This window comes from Scyliorhinus torazame, chromosome 18 (genome assembly GCF_047496885.1).
Source record: "Scyliorhinus torazame isolate Kashiwa2021f chromosome 18, sScyTor2.1, whole genome shotgun sequence".
Lineage (NCBI taxonomy): Eukaryota > Metazoa > Chordata > Chondrichthyes > Carcharhiniformes > Scyliorhinidae > Scyliorhinus > Scyliorhinus torazame.
In genome coordinates, this window is record NC_092724.1 from 3,111,547 (window position 1) to 3,131,741 (window position 20,195).

General features: G+C 48.2%; 1 long non-coding RNA gene across 1 annotated transcript; it reads left to right on the forward strand.

Moving 5' to 3' along the window:
* Positions 1–2,748: 2,748 nt before the first annotated feature.
* On the forward strand, positions 2,749–12,892 carry LOC140394761 (uncharacterized). Its single transcript, XR_011935985.1, has 2 exons — positions 2,749–2,789; positions 12,481–12,892. It is a non-coding gene; the product is annotated as an uncharacterized lncRNA (long non-coding RNA).
* Positions 12,893–20,195: the final 7,303 nt, after the last annotated feature.

Genomic DNA, 20,195 nt, shown 5'->3' on the forward strand with positions numbered 1-20,195 from the left:
GTCCAAAGGTTAGGCGGGGTTACTGGGATAGGACGGGGGCATGCGCTTGGGTAGGGTGTTGTTTCAGAGTCTCAGTGTAGACTCGATGGGCCAAATGGCCTCCTTCTGCACTCTAGGGATTCGATGAAAATTTAATGGAAGTGTGGAAAGGGTCTCAACATGGGTTCCTCTCGCTCTGTAAAGGCCCCTTTATGTCTTTATCAGAGATTCAGTTTCTGGAGGGTATTGCCTTATAATCTAAGAGTAGGAAATGCCTGTTTAATCTCCCACCTGCCGTATGGGGTTGTATCAAGCAGGTGATATATATTTCATTTGTCCTGGCCTCTCAATTCTTTGCCTGCCTCAGGAAAAGGAACAGCGTGTTCGGAACCTGGATGAGAAACCCAACAATTTTCAATTTGTAAAACTGAGGAAAGAATACTTCACCCCCAGTGAGAACACCAACACCAACCAATCGGTATCTTTTATGTTAAAACAAACTGTAATTTAAACACAGAATCAATCATATTAGCAACAATGTAATACCTTTAAACAGTTAAAACAGTTCTTAAATTAAAGGAAAAAAACTTGAACTTACTCTCTACACCTACTCTATATATATATTCCAATTAAGCAAACCAATATAGTTCAAAAAACACTTAGAAATAAAGTTAACAATCAGGTTTGCTTGCTTTGCTCTGTGCAAAGACCTTGGAGCGGACCTTCCGGGAACCAACTGAAGCCCTGTCTTGTCAGAACAAATGATGTGGAGATGCCGGCGTTGGACTGGGGTGAGCACAGTACGAAGTCTTACAACACCAGGTTAAAGTCCAACAGGTTTGTTTCGAAGTCACTAGAATCTTCACCTGAGGAAGGAGCAGCGCTCCGAAAGCTAGTGACTTCGAAACAAACCTGTTGGACTTTAACCTGGTGTTGTAAGACTTCGTACTGTTGTCAGAACAAAATCATCTGATAAACTGCAAAACTACAGATTGACCTGGCTCCACCCTTTATAATTGCAACATAAGGCATTCTTCGATCTCTCCCACTAAGATGTCTCACTTAGACCTATTTATCCAGGTCTAAGGACTGTCATATGAGTGTCCCTTTAAGAAATGTTTGGTATTATCACATGGCTTCAGTGATGCCATTGTGTGGGTGGAGCTGGGCTGTGGCCCTGGGTTTTTCTTTAATTTTAAGCTGGAACCTTGCTGTGGCTCTGGGTTTTTCTTTCGTTTTGAGCTGGGAGCTGGCTGTGGCTCTGGGTTTTTCTTTCATTTTCATTTTGAGCTGGGAGCTGGCTGTGGTGATGAGTTTTACTTTTGGTTTATACTGTTGGAAGCTGGATTCAGAAAAAGAAGGCTTTCTTCTCTCTCTCTCTCTGGATGTTAAAAGGTGTCCAGATCACTTGATAATTTAAAAGTGATAACTGTTTACTGTAAAGAATTCAAACTTACTGTTTTGTTAAAAGGGTTTTCCTGGGTTTATTGGATGTTGTTATCAAGTTGAAACAGCAGAAAGGAACGTTATTAAGGGTTATACATATAGAGAGAGAACTGTAGCTGTGTCGGGAATTTATATTTGTAGTTGATAAAAAGTGCTTACGGTGTGTGTATATAAAATGTTAACTGAATCTGTAGAATAAACTTTGTTTTGTTTAAAAGTGCTTAAAGCCTCTTGTTGATAAACACCTTTTGCTCCTCATAACCAAAATATATAAACGGTTGTGGGTCAGGTGAACTCCATGATACACTTTGGAGTTTTCTAAAGTCAGGTTCATACCAGTACCATCCTTCATAAATGATCAGAAGAGATTTACCAGAATGTTGCCTGGTATGGAGGGCATTAGCTATGAAGAACGGTTGAATAAACTCGGTTTGTTCTCACTGGAACGACGGAGGTTGAGGGGAGACCTGATAGAGGTCTACAAAATTATGAGGGGCATAGACAGAGTGGATAGTCAGAGGCTTTTCCCCAGGGTAGAGGGGTCAATTACTAGGGGGCATAGGTTTAAGGTGAGAGGGGCAAGGTTTAGAGTAGATGTACGAGGCAAGTTTTTTTACGCAGAGGGTAGTGGGTGCCTGGAACTCGCTACCGGAGGAGGTGGTGGAAGCAGGGACGATAGTGACATTTAAGGGGCATCTTGACAAATACATGAATAGGATGGGAATAGAGGGATACGGACCCAGGAAGTGTAGAAGATTGTAGTTTAGTCGGGCAGCATGGTCGGCACGGACTTGGAGGGCCGAAGGGCCTGTTCCTGTGCTGTACATTTCTTTGTTCTTTGTTCTTTGTTCACACCAGGAATACTCCAAAATCAAAACAATGTTCCATTACCCATCTATCTGTAAACAAGTAAATGGTTAAAACCAGTGATTATCTCATAGCATTAATCACAGCTTTAGCAGGCATACTGCCTGGATGTAGCTTAAACCAAGATTTTAAAAAATAACATTATTGCAACAAATATAAAATATAATATGTAACATTTATCACAAGCTACACGAGACAATCTTGTGCCTTTGCCATCTGGTTGGATCGCCCAAAGTTCAGGCATTATTGGCCCACCTACGTGACCATATGGACCCTATCCTTTGTTCTTTCATGAACAAAGTGCAGCTATTTGTGACCACAGACACTGAATCATGTTGCTCATGGCTGCCATGACTCATTAACTTTACAGCAAATCACAGATCCACCAATATTTGAAGGGTCACAATGGATTGATGCAAAGTAGGAGTCAATGTTTATCCCCTGTAACCATAATTCCATTGAAGGCTCATGTACAGTTCCCAGGTTTTTGATGAAAGGTGAGAGTTGCAATCTTTTTTAAAAATTCATTGGATGTGGGCTGGGGCCATAACCTGATAATGTTTGAACTGACTGGGGTTAAGAGTCAGCCACATTGCTACACATGTAGGCCAGGCCAGGTAAGGATGGCAGATTTCTTCCCTAAAGGGCATTCGTGAACCAGGTGGGGTTTTATGAAAATTGACATTGTTTCCATGGTCATAGTTAGACTTTTAATTCCAAATTTTCATTGAATTGAAATGCCACCATCTGCCACGGTGGGATTTGAATCGGGTGCCAGAGCATTACCCTGAGTCTCTGGGTTACTAGTCCAGCGACAATACCACAAGAGCACTTCCTCCCTGCAATCCCAAGCACAGCTTCAGGTGCCTGAATCACTGCTGCTTGCTGAACTTTACAAGGTATAGCAACTGCACAACCAGTTGTGACAGAGAATTTTTAAAAACATTTTCCAATGAAGGGGCGATTTAGCGTGGCCAATCCACCTACCCTGCATATCTTTGGGTTGCTGGGGTGAGACCCACGCAGACACGGGGGAGAATGTGCAAACTCCACACGGACAGTGACCAGGAGCCGGGATCGAAACCTGGGTCTTCAGCACCGTGAGGCAGCAGTGCTAACCACTGGGCCACCGTGCCATCCCTGTGTCAGAGAATCTTAACAAAGCATCGGCCAATCACTGGCCAATCATTCAGAATAAAAAGGCAGTCTTTAACAGAGGATTCTGTCCATTAATTGTACGGTATAGCGAAAACACAGTATTCATCTCCACATGTTCCCAAATAAAGTATTATCTCATTGTCCTACTGGCCTCAGCATAAAGTGGAAACGTTGAATACAGCAGCATTTATGAACAATCATACCAAAAAATAGCTTACTCACGCACAGGAAAGAAGTTGCATTTATATAGTGCCTTTTGCAACATCAGGATGTCCCAAAGTGCTTCCCAGCCAATGAAGTATAATTATTGTTATACTTTAGGAATACAGGGCAGAATCGAGTGCTCTCTCTTGTGGGGAGCTTGGAGGTGAAAAGGGCAGGTGGATGGTGATGGTGAACGAACAGCCTCTTCCTGCCGCTGGCTGGTTTTAACACAGCAGCTGGAAGGCCTTCCCAATGCAGCATGCATGGTAGCTAAAACTGTCCGACCAGCTTATCACCTCTGTGGGTACTGGCTGCCTGACCGAGGGACTGGACATCAGGAAGGGGCGGGAGGGGCCACTGAGAATCGTAACCCCTGCCCTTGCTGCCAACACAACTGCACCCCTGTGAGCCCCACCCTGTGAAACCACAATGGCCCCTTAACCCTAACCCCCTCCCCCATTTATCTGTGGCCTGGGTTGCTCAGTGGTCCTAGGACTCAGCAGCCACGGCCTCACCAGAGACACTGCAGAGAACGAGCTGACAGCCAATCAGAGGCTAGGTGAGACTTCCGCCTCCAGGGGTCTTGACTCCAGGGGAAGGCCCTCTCTGGACTCAGCGCTGCCTGAACGGTGTGTGGCTTGGTAGGCGTCCCTGAAAAGAGACAGTGTGGGTCACTCACCAGCTCTGTAGCTGGTAGGCCAGATCCCCAGTGTCTCAACAAGGATCTGCCTGATGGATCTCCAGATTTCCCTGGACCCTCACTGTGTACAACACTTGCCTATTCAAGTCCCACATTACTTCCCATTTGTCATAATGTAATGTATTGTAGCTGCATCATGATTAAAAGAATATGCAAACCATATGATTTTGTGGCTTATAATCAACAGAAAACATTTTTGTGGTCAGTCATTGAATTATCCTCAAACATTTAGCATTTTTGCCTCATTTAGCACTAGTCCTTTAGCATGCCTGGTGGCTCCATGCTTTTTAGACCCCAAGGTCCAACCCAGCTGCAATTGTTTTTTTTCTTTTTTAAAATTTAAAGTGCCCAATTCATTTTTTTTCCAATGAAGGGCCAATTTAGCGTGGCCAATCCACCTACGCTGCACATCTTTGGGTTGTGGGGGCAAGACCCACGCAGACATGGAGGGAATGTGCAAACTCCACACGGACAGTGACCCGGAATTGAACTCGGGTCCCTGGTGCTGTGAGGCAGCAGTGCTAACCACTGTGCCACCGTGCCGCGCTGTGCTGCAATTGTTTCATTAAAAGATCAGTGTCATCAATTATAAAGGTCAGGTTAGCTCAGATACAGGGCAAAAATTTAATATATCCCTTCAGGGTGGAGCAAGTGTAGTGTGGTGAACCACTGTGTTAGGGGATGTAAGGTAAGACCTGCACTACAGGTTCGCCGGTAGCCCCTGCCGGCTGGCTCTGCCCACGGAGAACTGTATAAATATGCATGACCTCCATTGCCCTGCCATTTCGCCAGCTGCAGCAGGAGGCCACGCATCTGACTGTAATAAAGCCACAGTTGTACCCAATCTGTGTCTTTGTGCAATTGATTGCGCATCAGTTTATTGCAGTCAGATTTTTCCACAGAATGGATATCAGAATCAACCCCGATCGCCTGCAGCTGGATCCGCACTCGCCCGACGCCAGGGAAGACTTTACTCACTGGCTAGCATGTTTCGAGGCTTGCATCAACGCGGCGGACCCCGCGCCAACGGAGGCTCAGAAGGTAAACGTCCTGTACTCCAGACTGAGCTCCAGTGTGTTCCCATTGATCCAAGACGCCACAAATTACGCGAAAGCAATGGCACTCCTTAAAGAACCATATGCTCAGAAGACGAACAGGCTCTTCGCCAGGCTTGTACTCGCCACCCGCTCACAACTACCTGTTGAATCCATCGAAGACTTCTGCCGGGCCCTAATTCCACTCATCCGGGACTGTGATTGCCAGGCCGTTACGGCTGCTGAACACGTGAATCTCCTCATGCGCGAGGCTTTCGTGATGGGGATTGCGTCGGACCGCATCCGAGAACGATTACTGGAAGGGGCCACGCTCGAACTGGCGGAGACGAAGGCCGTGGCGCTCTCCATGATGGTCGCATCCCGTAATGTACAGTCCTACCCCTCCTGCCGCGCTGCCCACCCTTCTACCCCTTCCTACCGATCCTGGACCCCGCCGACGACCTCCTCAGCTGGGGCCTTGCCTTCCCAATACGCCTGCGCCGCACGCCAATCCGCGCACCCCGGGGGTCCCCGCTGCTACTTCTGCGGTCAACAGAAGCACCCCCGCCAACACTGCCCGGCCCGCACTGCCGTTTGTAAATCCTGCAGTAAGAAGAGCCACTTTGCGGCTGTGTGCCAGGCCCACGCAGTCGCTGCGATTGTGCCCGCTATTGCCCGCTCCCCCACACCAAACCCACAATGGGAGCCGCCATCTTGTCCCCGTTCGGCCATGTGCGCACCATGGGCGCCACCATCTTGTCCCGACCCCGCAATGTGCGCACCATGGGCACCGCCATCTTGTTCCCCACAGGGCCTTCGGACATCCAAAGATCGGAATCGCACACGCTTGCCATCCGAAGCATCTGGCGACTACCCGCAGTTCGCTTCGATGACGCTGGACCAATCTCGCCCGTACAACCTAGCCACCGCGTCGACGACGGTGAAAATCATCGGCCACGCGACCTCGTGCCTTCTGGACTCCGGGAGCACCAAAAGCTTCGTTCACCCAGATACAGTAAGGCGCTGCCCCCTCGCGGTCCAACCACGCTAATCAAAGGATCTCCCTAGCCTCCAGATCCCACTCCATCCCGAACCAAGTTTTCTGCACAGTCACCCTCACTGTCCAGGGCATAGAATTTAGTAACTTCCGCCTCTATGTCCTTCCTAATCTCTGCGCTGCACTCCTGTTGGGCCTGGACTTCCAGTGCAATCTCTAGAGCATCACCCTCAAATTCGGCGGGCCCCTACCCCCCCTTACCATTTGCGGCCTCGCGACCCTCAAGGTCGATTCCCCCCTCCCTTTTTGCCAATCTAACTGTGGATTGCAAGCCCGTTGCCACCAGGAGCAGACGGTACAGCACCCAGGACAAGACCTTCATCAGGTCCGAAGTCCAGCGGCTGCTTAAGGAGGGTATCATCGAGGCCAGCAACAGCCCCGGAGAGCCCAAGTGGTAGTGGTTAATACTGGGGAGAAATACAGGATGGTCATGGACTACAGCCAGACCATCAATCGGTACACGCAGCTCGACGCGTACCCCCTCCCACGCATATCTGATATGGTCAATCAGATTGCGCAGTACCGGGTCTGCTCAACAATTGACCTGAAATCCGCCTACCACCAGCTCCCCATCCGGAAGTTGGACCGGCCATACACGGCCTTCGAGGCGGATGGTCGCCTCTACCACTTCCTTAGGGTCCCTTTCGGTGTCACAAATGGGATCTCGGTCTTCCAAAGAGAGATGGACCGAATGGTTGACCAGTACGATTTGCGGGCCACCTTTCTGTACTTAGATAATGTCACCATCTGCAGCCATGACCAGCAGGACCACGATGCCAACCTCGATAAATTCCTCCGCACTGCCATTCTTCTCAATCTGACCTATAACAAAGAGAAGTGTGTGTTCAGCACGACCTGGTTAGCCATTCTCGGCTATATAGTCCAAAACGGACCTCTCGGGCCCGACCCCGACCGCATGCGCCCCCTCATGGAGCTTCCCCTCCCCCACTGCCCCAAGGCCCTCAAACGCTGCCTGGGGTTCTTTTCCTACTACGCTCAGTGGGTCCCAAACTATGCGGACAAGGCCCGCCCACTCATTCAGTCCACCCAATTCCCCCTCGCGGCGAGGCACAACTCGCTTTCGCCCGCATCAGAGCAGACATCGCCAAGGCCGGGATGTGCGCAGTGGACGAGTCATTGCCTTTTCAAGTAGGAAGCGACGCTTCAGACGTCGCCCTTGCCGCCACTCTAAACCAGGCAGGCAGACCCGTGGCATTATTTTCCCGCACCCTTCATGCCTCTGAAATTCGACACTCATCCGTCGCAAAGGACGCCCAAGCTATCGTTGAAGCTGTGCGGCATTGGAGGCATTACCTGGCCCGTAAGAGATTCACTCTCCTCACTGACCAACGGTCGGTAGCCTTCATGCTCAATAACACACAGCGGGGCAAGATCAAACATGATAAAATCTTGCGGTGGAGAATCGAGCTCTCCACCTATAATTACGAGATCTTGTATCGCCCCGGTAAACTCAATGATCCCCCAGACGCCCTCTCCCGAGGTACATGTGCCAGCGCACAAGTGGACCAACTCCGGGACCTACAAAACAGCCTTTGTTACCCGGGGGTCACTCGATTGTACCATCTGGTCAACGCTCGCAATCTGCCCTACTCCGTCGAGGAAGTAAGGACAGTCACCAGGGACTGCCAGGTCTGTGCGGAGTGCAAGCCGCACTTCTACCTGTCAGACCGGTCGCGCCTGTTGAAGGTTCCCGCCCCTTTGAACGCCACCGTTACGCGCCCTCCCCTCCACCGACCGTAACACGTACATTCTCAATGTGGTCGATGAGTACTCCAGATTCTCCCTCGCCATCCCATGCCCCGATATGACGTCTGCCACCGTCATCAAGGCCCTCAACACCATCTTCGCTCTGTTCAGTTTCCCCGCTTACATCCACAGTGACAGGGGATCCTCATTCATGAGCGATGAGCTGCATCAGTTCTTGCTCAGCAGGGGTATTGCCTCCAGCAGGACGACCAGCTACAACCCCCGGGGAAACGGGCAAGTAGAACGGGAGAATGGGATGGTTTGGAGGGCCGTCCAGCTGGCCCTATGGTCCAGGAACCTCCCAGCCTCTCGCTGGCAGGAGGTCCTCCCTGATGCTCGACACTCCATCTGGTCACTATTGTGCACCGCCACTAATACCACACCCCATGAACGTGTTTTTACCTTCCCCAGGAATTCCACATCCGGGGTGTCGCTCCAGACTTGGCTCGCTGCTCCAGGACAGGTCCTTCTCCGTTGGCACGTCCGACTCCACAAGACGGACCCCTGGGTGGACAGGGTTCACCTGCTCCACGCCAACCCTCAATATGCCTACGTGGAGTTCCCCAATGGCCGCCAAGATACTATCTCACTCAGGGACCTGGCACCATCAGGTTCCACCCCAACACACTCCCCCACCCATGCGCCCCCCCCTCCCACTGCGCCACCAACACTGACCCCACCAGACAACCCCCCCCCCCCCTCCTTTTCGCACAAGAGGACGAAGAGGATTTTGGCATTCTCCCGGAGTTCCCCGATGACTGGCCAGCATCAACACCACCACCACCGCCATCAGTGCCACCTCCACCACCGCCAACACCGACTTCGCCCCCACCGTTACGCCGCTCTCAACGAAGCACCAAAGCACCGGACCGGCTGAACCTTTGACGGACTCCGGACCGTCAACATGGACTTTTCTTTCCCGACTACTGTACGTAATTGCACTAATTGTATATAGTTTCACGTCACCCCCGCCGGAATCATTTTTAACAGGGGGTGAATGTGGTGAACTACTGTATTAGGGGATGTAAGGTTGGACCTGCACTACAGGTTCGCCGGTAGCCCCTGCTGGCTGGCTCCGCCCACTAAGATCTGTATAAATATGCATGACCTCCACTGCCCTGCCATTTCACCAGCTGCAGCAGGAGGCCACGCATCTGACTGTAATAAAGCCACAGTTGTACCCAATCTGCGTCTTTGTGCAATTGATTGCGCATCATGTAGCAAGGCAGGACCTCCGCACACGAACACACACACACTAACTCTACTGATTGTAATAAACAAATCCTTGGTTTGGTTAAAGTAGCCATTGTTGGGTTCATCAGATACTCACTATCATGAATTCTGGTACATTAGACCAAGAATAACTTAGATTTCTGAAGCATTTTTAACATAGAGGCTTCTCTTTGTAGAACTGAAAAGGGATGAGAAGTTAGAATTTGTGAAGGAACGGGGGAACTGATTAAAGGGAGGGTTTAGCGCTGTAACTAGAGGTAAAAGACAGAAGGATTTGGGGAGGGAGATCCCAATTGGGTCTGAAGAAGCTAAAGGCTCTGTCACTGAAGGTGGAGCAGGGAGAGCGGAGACACAAGGCGTGGTCAGAGATGTGACTCAGTAAAGGTGGGGCTGGGGAGCAGTGAGCTCATCGAACAGCTTGAAGAAAAAGATGAAGATTTTAAATTTGATACGTGGAAGCCAGTGTACAAGTGAGCATGACTAAACCACTTGGGTTTATAGAGGGTAAAGGTCAGACAGCTGACAAAGAGTAGGTTGGACGAGGGAATAGAGTTGACAATGACAAGAAGATCGAGCAGCATTGTAAAAGTGAAAGACAATCTTCATGAAGATGAATTGGTTATGGGGTTTGAAGCCTAGCCGTGGATTGAACAAGATGCCAAGGTTTCCCACAGTTTGGATCAGCAAAGGGGATTGAGTCAATGGTGAGGGTGAGGAGATTCTGGAAAGGCTCAAACATGACATGGAGTTTCCTGTTGCACATTTGCAGGAAAGTCTCTCACATTTCCAACTTACCATTAGACAGGCAGTTTGGCAACATGAAAAGGGTCAAGCGGTCAAGGCAATTTAAACCTCAATTTAAAAGCCCCAAATTATGATTCCTATTGTATCATAGCTGCGTATTCTTTCTCTAATATTTCCCCCTGCTGCCTTGAAAGCACAAACACTTGCTCTGTCCTTTGTTATCTCACACAAGTGGTTTATTCTCATGTTATAATCGTCAGCATGTGACAGACCAATGGACTGTGGGAGACCATCACCTCGGAATCCAAACCTATTTTCGCCTCTAGTCCGCACGTGGATGGCACGGTAGCAGTGGTTAGCACTGTTGCTTCACAGCGCCAGGATCCCAGGTTCGATTCCCGGCTTGGGTCACTGTCTGTGCGGAATCTGCAGAATTCTCCCCGTGTCTGCGTGGGTTTCCTCCGGGTGCTCCGGTTTCATAGAATTTACAGTGCAGAAGGAGGCCATTCGGCCCATCGGGTCTGCACCAGCCCTATCCCTATAACCCAGTAACCCACCTCACCTATTTTGCACACTAAGGACAATTTATCATGGCCAATCTACCTAACCGGTACATCTTTGGACTGTGGGAGGAAACCGGAGCATCCGGAGGAAACCCACGCACACACGGGAAGAACGTGCAGACTCCGCACAGACTGTGACCCAGGCTGGGAATCGAACCTGGGACCCTGGAGCGGTGAAGCCACAGTGCTAACCACTGTGCTACCGTGCTGCCCTCCCACAAGTCCCGAAAGACATGCTGTTAGGTTATTTGGACATTCTGAATTCACCCTCTGTGTGAACAGGTGCCGGAATGTGGCGACTAGGAGCTTTTTACAGTAACGTCATTGCAGTGTTATTGCAAGCCTACTTGTGACAATAAAGATTATTATTATATACAGAACATCCGGTTGGGCACCCAGTGGTGATCTTCTCCCTCTTAAGTCCAAAACGTTGACGCCAACCACAACACTCCTAACCGCCCAGGCTGAGGCGATCAACCGCAATACAGAACAGTGATATTCAGCTTCGACCTTCTTGGCCTTTTTGTTGGTAACCCAGTGAATCTGAATTTGAACGTTCAGCACTATGTTATTTTGTGTTATCCCTCACTCTTCAGCTGTAATGATTTTAGAAGAACCCACAATTATCAGAAAGTACAACTTTTAAGGGATCGTAGTTTTTAAGGGGCAGCACGGTAGCACAAGTGGATAGATAGCACTGTGGCTTCACATCGCCAGGATCCCAGGTTCGATTCCCCGCTGGGTCACTGTCTGTGCGGAGTCTGCACATTCTCCCCGTGTCTGCGTGGGTTTCCTCCGGGTGCTCCGGTTTCCTCCCACTGTCCAAAGACGTGCAGGTTAGGTGGATTAGCCATGATAAATTGCCCTCAGTAACCAAAAAGGTTAGCAGTGGTTATTGGGTTACGGGGATAGGGTGGAAGTGAGGGCTTAAGTGGGTTGGTGCAGACTTGTTGGGCCAAAAGGCCTCCTTCTGCACTGCATGTTCTATGTTCTATGTAGTGTATCAATGGACGAATAATCCAGAGAATGGTAGTCCATAGCTCCACCATGGCAGTATGAGAATTAAAGGCAATTTTTAAAATCTAGAAGTAAAATAAAAGCTGATCGTGAAACTGTCAGATTGTCTAAAAATCCAACTTGTTTACATATATTTGTTAAGGAAAGATATCTTCTGTTCTCACCTGGTCTGGCCAATGAGTGACTTCAGCCCTAACCCAATGTGAAATGAGTGATAGCGAATCAGCAGTTACTTTGACATCTGTCTCCATTGAGTTCAGTAAGAACCCCTGAGGAGATAGCACAAATAGCTAAAGATTGTTGTTTCTCTAGTTTTTGTCTGGTACGTCTGGGTCCTGGCCTAATTATTATTATTTTTTTGTTATGTTGGAGTTATATTGGAAAGTCCCCGAAAAGGTTGAGGAACTTCAACCCCACTCATTTTATTTTAGTGCATTTACTGCGAGTGACAGGCTGTGCCTGGGCACTATTCCAACGTCATAGGATCTGAGAGTCTACATGTGAAATCTGCGTCCTTGCCCCTCACGCTGAGCACTTCTCATTTTAAGGAGGCCATCTGGAATCTGGGTGATGAAGTTATTGAAGACAACTGAACTCTGGTGTGTGGAGTTATACTTTCACAGTTTCAAAGTTATTGAGGTAAAATGAAAGCTGGGTTTCTGCCTCAGTCACATCATTACAACAATGGTAAGCTATATTTATTTCACACAGAGGCTGCAAGCTATTGAGAGGGAGGAAACCAGTTCTGTGGATTACAATGCACCGAAAATCCAGACGTACGTTCCGGCTGATCTCAGTGGAAAGAACAGGGAACATAAGGGATGCCTGGGGCAGAGGTGGTGACTGAAGAGGCCATTGCTGAACTGACGCCCAGCTGAATCACATTGAGAACCATCCTCCACCACGCCAGCATTAAAATCAAGAAGACTGCAAGATTTGGGTATTTTCCAACAATCAAGAGCTTAAAACTGACTCTGTGGCCTGAACTTCCTCTTTCAAATTCTGTTGCAATGATTTAGTGCAGCCGCATTTAATAGTTAATCTTGACTTGGTGAGCTACTTAATTGAGAACATGCCTGATGCCCCCTGATCAATTCTGAAATTGGTAAACATCATAACGTGGTTCAGATTTATACCAATCAATCTTATTTGCAATTAAAAATCGTTCACAGAAGCCAAAGAGAAAACAGGCAACAATACTAAACAGTGTGACTCATACATAGAAACTAGGAGCAGGAGGGGGCCATTCGGCCCTTCGAACCTGCTCTGCCATTCACTATGATCGTGACTAACTCAATAACCTGACCCCCCACCCCCCATTTCCTGTGATCCCTTGAGCCCCAAGTGCTATATCGAACTCCTTCTTGAAAGAATACAGAACTGGTAATTGTTCCAAGGTCTTTGCAACCAGTCAGTTACTAATTAAAAGTGGACTCACTGGTTATGCAGGAAAATTCAGCAGCCAAGTTCCATGCAACAGTTTCACAAACAACAAATGGACAACTGACTAAATAATTTTTATGTTGGTGGTTTGGTAGGGGGTGGAATGTTGGGAAAGACGTGGGAATTCGCTACTCCTCTTTAAATCATGTCATGGGATCTTTGATGTTCACCTAAATGGGCAGTTCTCAGACAACAATGTATCTTGATAATTGCATTTAGCTCTGGATTCATGTGTTAATATACGTAACACTTGGTACTGCAAGAAGCAACTTGTGGAGTGTGGACAAAAATTGGCTAACTCTTCATTAATGTCAACACACAGGTACCATTATTGCACAGTTCAAATAAACACCTCTCTGTACTAACATCACCCCCAATGTACACGCACATGTTTTCATTTTGACTGTTTGCACGAGGGCCTGAATCAACAATAGAAGCACTGGCATATTCTGGAGTGGAGTTGAGACCTGATTAGAAATGAGCCTGCATTCCAGCACCTGGAAGCAGTGTTTAGTGCTGTGTGTTCCATTTGTTGATAGCCCCAAATGCTTATCCCAGTATGTACAACTGGGGATTCGTCACTGAGGAACGAAGGCAGGCGGGTGCATAGGATTGTGCCATTGGCCTGGCGCTAGTTTGCCAGCAGCACCCAGTTCCTGAGCCACCTTTCCACAGGCTGGATGAGGGGTGGAGCATCTACTCACCTGCCAGCACAGGTGGCTGTTTAACATAACTGAAAGGACATTTATCAGGAGCCAACTGCCATTTTCCTGATGTCTTCTGGCACTATCCTCCCCGCAGGAACACAAAAGCTGCCTAGAGGCTGCCTCCTGGGAACTATATGGAGCACCATTTCCCCAGGCAAACGCTAAGACCACACCCCAACCGCCCTCCCCACCCCACTTACTTGGTCACAGCTGTTGACACAGGTCACACTGTGTCGGGATTTCCCCTCCACAATGACAGCGTGGCAACTCTGGCCATTTTTTATTTCAAACGTTTAAAAGTAGTTTGAGACAGCCCCTAAAGACGGAGGTGTCCTCCCTTTCTCCTTAACAGCAAGCTGCAGCTCCTTCCGTGATGGAGAGCCTTCTATTGTCCCTTGAGGCTCTCCAGCATGGAAGGAGCCTGTCCACCATCTTTGATTAGACATCAAGGCTACTCTCTCGACAACAACTGGCCAAAGAAGACACAATTGATGTCACATGACTGTTCCTGACCCAATATAGGGTCGGCACCCTCTATTGACCCCGATGTCGGATTCTTGACCCTTAACACGGAATCCTCCCAAATAATTGAAGGACAATGCCTTAATTATAAATAGGATAGTATCAACCTATAGCAGGTAGTATGGAGGAGGTGGGGAGGCTGCAGAAAGATTTAGACAGTTTAGGAGAGTGGTCCAAGTGGCTGATGAAATTCAACGTGGGCAAGTGCGAGGTCTTGCACTTTGGAAAAAAGAATAGAGGCATAGTTAGCTATCGCATTTCTATTAGAAATCTAGTGCTAGGAAACAGATAGTTGACAGTAACTTTGCAATTTTTAAAAAAAGTATTTAAAAAAAAAAGACAAATTTTAATTTTAATTAATTGACGCAATGTCAGTTAGAGGGGTGCTGTGCTCTGACTGTGAGATGTGGCAGATCCGGGAGGCTTCCAGCGTCCCGGATGGCTTCATCTGCAGAAAGTGCACCCAACTGCAGCTCCTCACAGACCGCATGGTTCGGTTGGAGCAGCAATTGGATGCACTTAGGAGCATGCAGGTGGCGGAAAGCGTCATAGATCGCAGTTATGTAAATGTGGTCACACCCAAGGTGCAGGCAGAGAAATGGGTGACCACCAGAAAGGGCAGGCAGTCAGTGCAGGAATCCCCTGTGGTTGTCCCCCTCTCGAACAGATATACCCCTTTGGATACTGTCGGGGGGGATAGCCTATCAGGGGAAAACAGCAGCAGCCAGAGCAGTGGCACCACGGCTGGCTCTGATGTTCAGAAGGGAGGGTCAAAGCGCAGAAGAGTAATAGTAATAGGGGACTCTATAGTCAGGGGCACAGATAGGCGCTTCTGTGGACGTGAAAGAGACTCCAGGATGGTATGTTGCCTCCCTGGTGCCAGGGTCCAGGATGTCTCCGAACGGGTAGAGGGAATCCTGAAGGGGGAGGGCAAACAGGCAGAGGTCGTTGTACATATTGGTACTAACGACATAGGCAGGAAGGGGCATGAGGTCCTGCAGCAGGAGTTCAGGGAGCTAGGCAGAAAGTTAAAAGCCAGGACCTCGAGGGTTGTAATCTCGGGATTACTCCCTGTGCCACGTGCCAGTGAGGCTAGAAATAGGAAGATAGAGCAGACAAACACGTGGCTAAACAGCTGGTGTAGGAGGGAGGGTTTCCGTTATCTGGACCACTGGGAGCTCTTCCGGGGCAGGTGTGACCTGTATAAGATGAACGGGTTGCATCTAAACCGGAGAGGCATAAATATCTTGGCCGTGAGGTTTGCTAGTGTCACACGGGAGGGTTTAAACTAGTATGGCAGGGGGGTGGGCACGGGAGCAATAGGTCAGAAGGTGAGAGCATTGAGGGAGAACTAGGGAATAGGGACAGTGTGGCTCTGAGGCAGAGCAGACGGGGAGAAGTTGCTGAACACAGCGGGTCTGGTGGCCTGAAGTGCATATGTTTTAATGCAAGGAGCATTACGGGTAAGGCAGATGAACTTAGAGCTTGGATTACTACTTGGAACTATGATGTTGTTGCCATTACAGAGACCTGGTTGAGGGAAGGGCAGGATTGGCAGCTAAACGTTCCAGGATTTAGATGTTTCAGGCGGGATAGAGGGGGATGTAAAAAGGGAGGCGGAGTTGCGCTACTTGTTCGGGAGAATATCACAGCTATACTGCGAGAGGACACCTCAGAGGGCAGTGAGGCTATATGGGTAGAGATCAGGAATAAGAAGGGTGCAGTCACAATGTTGGGGGTATACTACAGGCCTCCCAACAGCCAGCGGGAGATAGAGGAGCAGATAGGTAGACAGATTTTGGAAAGGAGTAAAAACAACAGGGTTGTGGTGATGGGAGACTTCAACTTCCCCAATATTGACTGGGACTCACTTAGTGCCAGGGGCTTAGACGGGGCGGAGTTTGTAAGGAGCATCCAGGAGGGCTTCTTAAAACAATATGTAAACAGTCCAACTAGGGAAGGGGCGGTACTGGACCTGGTATTGGGGAATGAGCCCGGCCAGGTGGTAGATGTTTCAGTAGGGGAGCATTTCGGTAACAGTGACCACAATTCAGTAAGTTTTAAAGTACTGGTGGACAAGGATAAGAGTGGTCCGAGGATGAATGTGCTAAATTGGGGGAAGGCTAATTATAACAATATTAGGCGGGAACTGAAGAACATAGCTTGGGGGCGGATGTTTGAGGGCAAATCAACATCTGACATGTGGGAGGCTTTCAAGTGTCAGTTGAAAGGAATACAGGACAGGCATGTTCCTGTGAGGAAGAAAGATAAATACGGCAATTTTCGGGAACCTTGGATGACGAGTGATATTGTAGGCCTCGTCAAAAAGAAAAAGGAGGCATTTGTCAGGGCTAAAAGGCTGGGAACAGACGAAGCCTGTGTGGCATATAAGGAAAGTAGGAAGGAACTTAAGCAAGGAGTCAGGAGGGCTAGAAGGGGTCATGAAAAGTCATTGGCAAATAGGGTTAAGGAAAATCCCAAGGCTTTTTACACGTACATAAAAAGCAAGAGGGTAGCCAGGGAAAGGGTTGGCCCACTGAAGGCTAGGCAAGGGAATCTATGTGTGGAGCCAGAGGAAATGGGCGAGGTACTAAATGAATACTTTGCATCAGTATTCACCAAAGAGAAGGAATTGGTAGATGTTGAGTCTGGAGAAGGGGGTGTAGATAGCCTGGGTCACATTGTGATCCAAAAAGACGAGGTGTTGGGTGTCTTAAAAAATATTAAGGTAGATAAGTCCCCAGGGCCTGATGGGATCTACCCCAGAATACTGAAGGAGGCTGGAGAGTAAATTGCTGAGTCCTTGACAGAAATCTTTGGATCCTCGCTGTCTTCAGGGGATGTCCCGGAGGACTGGAGAATAGCCAATGTTGTTCCTCTGTTTAAGAAGGGTAGCAAGGATAATCCCGGGAACTACAGGCCGGTGAGCCTTACTTCAGTGGTAGGGAAATTACTGGAGAGAATTCTTCGAGACAGGATCTACTCCCATTTGGAAGCAAATGGACGTATTAGTGAGAGGCAGCACGGTTTTGTGAAGGGGAGGTCGTGTCTCACTAACTTGATAGAGTTTTTCGAGGAGGTCACTAAGATGATTGATGCAGGTAGGGCAGTAGATGTTGTCTATATGGACTTCAGTAAGGCCTTTGACAAGGTCCCTCATGGTAGACTAGTACAAAAGGTGAAGTCACACAGGATCAGGGGTGAACTGGCAAGGTGGATACAGAACTGGCTAGGCCATAGAAGGCAGAGGGTAGCAATGGAGGGATGCTTTTCTAATTGGAGGGCTGTGACCAGTGGTGTTCCACAGGGATCAGTGTTGGGACCTTTGCTGTTTGTAGTATATATAAATGATTTGGAGGAAAATGTAACTGGTCTGATTAGTAAGTTTGCAGACGACACAAAGGTTGGTGGAATTGCGGATAGCGATGAGGACTGTCTGAGGATACAGCAGGATTTAGATTGTCTGGAGACTTGGGCGGAGAGATGGCAGATGGAGTTTAATCTGGACAAATGTGAGGTAATGCATTTTGGAAGGGCTAATGCAGGTAGGGGATATACAGTGAATGATAGAACCCTCAAGAGTATTGAAAGTCAAAGAGATCTAGGAGTACAGGTCCACAGGTCATTGAAAGGGGCAACACAGGTGGAGAAGGTAGTCAAGAAGGCATACGGCATGCTTGCCTTCATTGGCCGGGGCATTGAGTATAAGAATTGGCAAGTCATGTTGCAGCTGTATAGAACCTTAGTTAGGCCACACTTGGAGTATAGTGTTCAATTCTGGTCGCCACACTACCAGAAGGATGTGGAGGCTTTAGAGAGGGTGCAGAAGAGATTTACCAGAATGTTGCCTGGTATGGAGGGCATAAGCTATGAGGAGCGATTGAATAAACTCGGTTTGTTCTCACTGGAACGAAGGAGGTTGAGGGGCGACCTGATAGAGGTATACAAAATTATGAGGGGCATAGACAGAGTGGATAGTCAGAGGCTTTTCCCCAGGGTAGAGGGGTCAATTCCTAGGGGGCATAGGTTTAAGGTGAGAGGGGCAAGGTTTAGAGTAGACGTACGAGGCAAGTTTTTTACGCAGAGGGTAGTGGGTGCCTGGAACTCACTACCGGAGGAGGTAGTGGAAGCAGGGACGATAGGGACATTTAAGGGGCATCTTGACAAATATATGAATAGGATGGGAATAGAAGGATACGGACCCAGGAAGTGTAGAAGATTGTAGTTTAGTCGGGCAGTATGGTCGGCACGGGCTTGGAGGGCCGAAGGGCCTGTTCCTGTGCTGTACATTTCTTTGTTCTTTGTTCTTTGTTGACTATTTTCTAAACGGTGACAAAAGTCATAATGCTGAAGTGCAAAGGACTTGGGAGTCCTAGTCCAGGATTCTCTAAAGGTAAACTGGCAGGTTGAGTCCGTAATTAAGAAAGCAAATGCAATGTTGTCATTTACCTCAAGAGGCTTGGAATATAAAAGCAGGGATGTACTTCTGAAGCCTTATAAAGCATTAGTTAGGCCCCATTTAGAATACTGTGAGCAATTTTGGGCCCCACACCTCAGGAAGGACATACTGGCACTGGAGCGGGTCCAGGGGAGATTCACACGGATGATCCCAGGAATGGTAGGCCTAACATACAATGAACGTCTGAGGATCCTGGGATTATATTCATTGGAGTTTAGGAGGTTGAGGGGAGATCTAATAGAAACTTACAAGATAATGAATGGCTTAGATAGGGTGGATGTAGGGAAGTTGTTTCCATTAGCAGGGGAGACTAGGACCCGGGGGCACAGCCTTAGAATAAAAGGGAGTCACTTTAGAACAGAGATGAGGAGAAATTTCTTCAGCCAGAGAGTGGTGGGTCTGTGGAATTCATTGCCACAGAGGGCGGTGGAGGCCGGGACGTTGAGTGTCTTTAAGACAGAAGTTGATAAATTCTTGATTTCTCGAGGAATTAAGGGCTATGGAGAGAGAGCGGGTAAATGGAGTTGAAATCAGCCATGATTGAATGGTGGAGTGGACTCGATGGGCCGAATGGCCTTACTTCCGCTCCTATGTCTTATGGTCTTATGGTCTTATAGCTGCTCCCTTAGTCAAGTACAGTATGAAGATCATGGACATGAAACCTGCCTCTGCTAGCTGCGGAAAATGGGCCCATGGTGATTTGGCAGCCAATTTCTCACACCTCGGGCTGCCAACTGTGATTAAGTGTATTCCTGGAGCTTTCATCACAAGAATTAAGTCATTTCACATTCTCGCCATTTGTAGGCCAATATATTCATCCTTGTGACGTGTTGCCTTCCTACACCAACTGCAAAGCAAAAACAATCATTATCCAATTGGATGACTGTTAGCCAAACAAAACCTTTTTTGTTACAGTTTCGATATTTTCTTATTTGCGAAAGAGAAACTTTCACATTCACTGAAGTCAGCAGAATAATAGTTCAGAAAACCTTTCAGGAGACTTATTTCCTGGACTCACTGACACTTTCGCTCAGTCTGAAATTATAAACCTTGGCAATTTTTCCCGAATCAATGGAAAATGGAACCTGGCTTGGTGAGAACACAGCTGCTGATTTGCCGTGAGCGCTTTGTGCGTGGCTGGCATCGTCTAATTTCACCCATTAAAGTCTCTTGCAGCACTGATATCAGGATAATGGCCCCGTATGGAACGTTTATCATACATACTGCAATGTGTATATCATTTTATTTCAATGGAATGGTGCTGTTGTGATCAGGATACAAGCAGCTTAAATCAG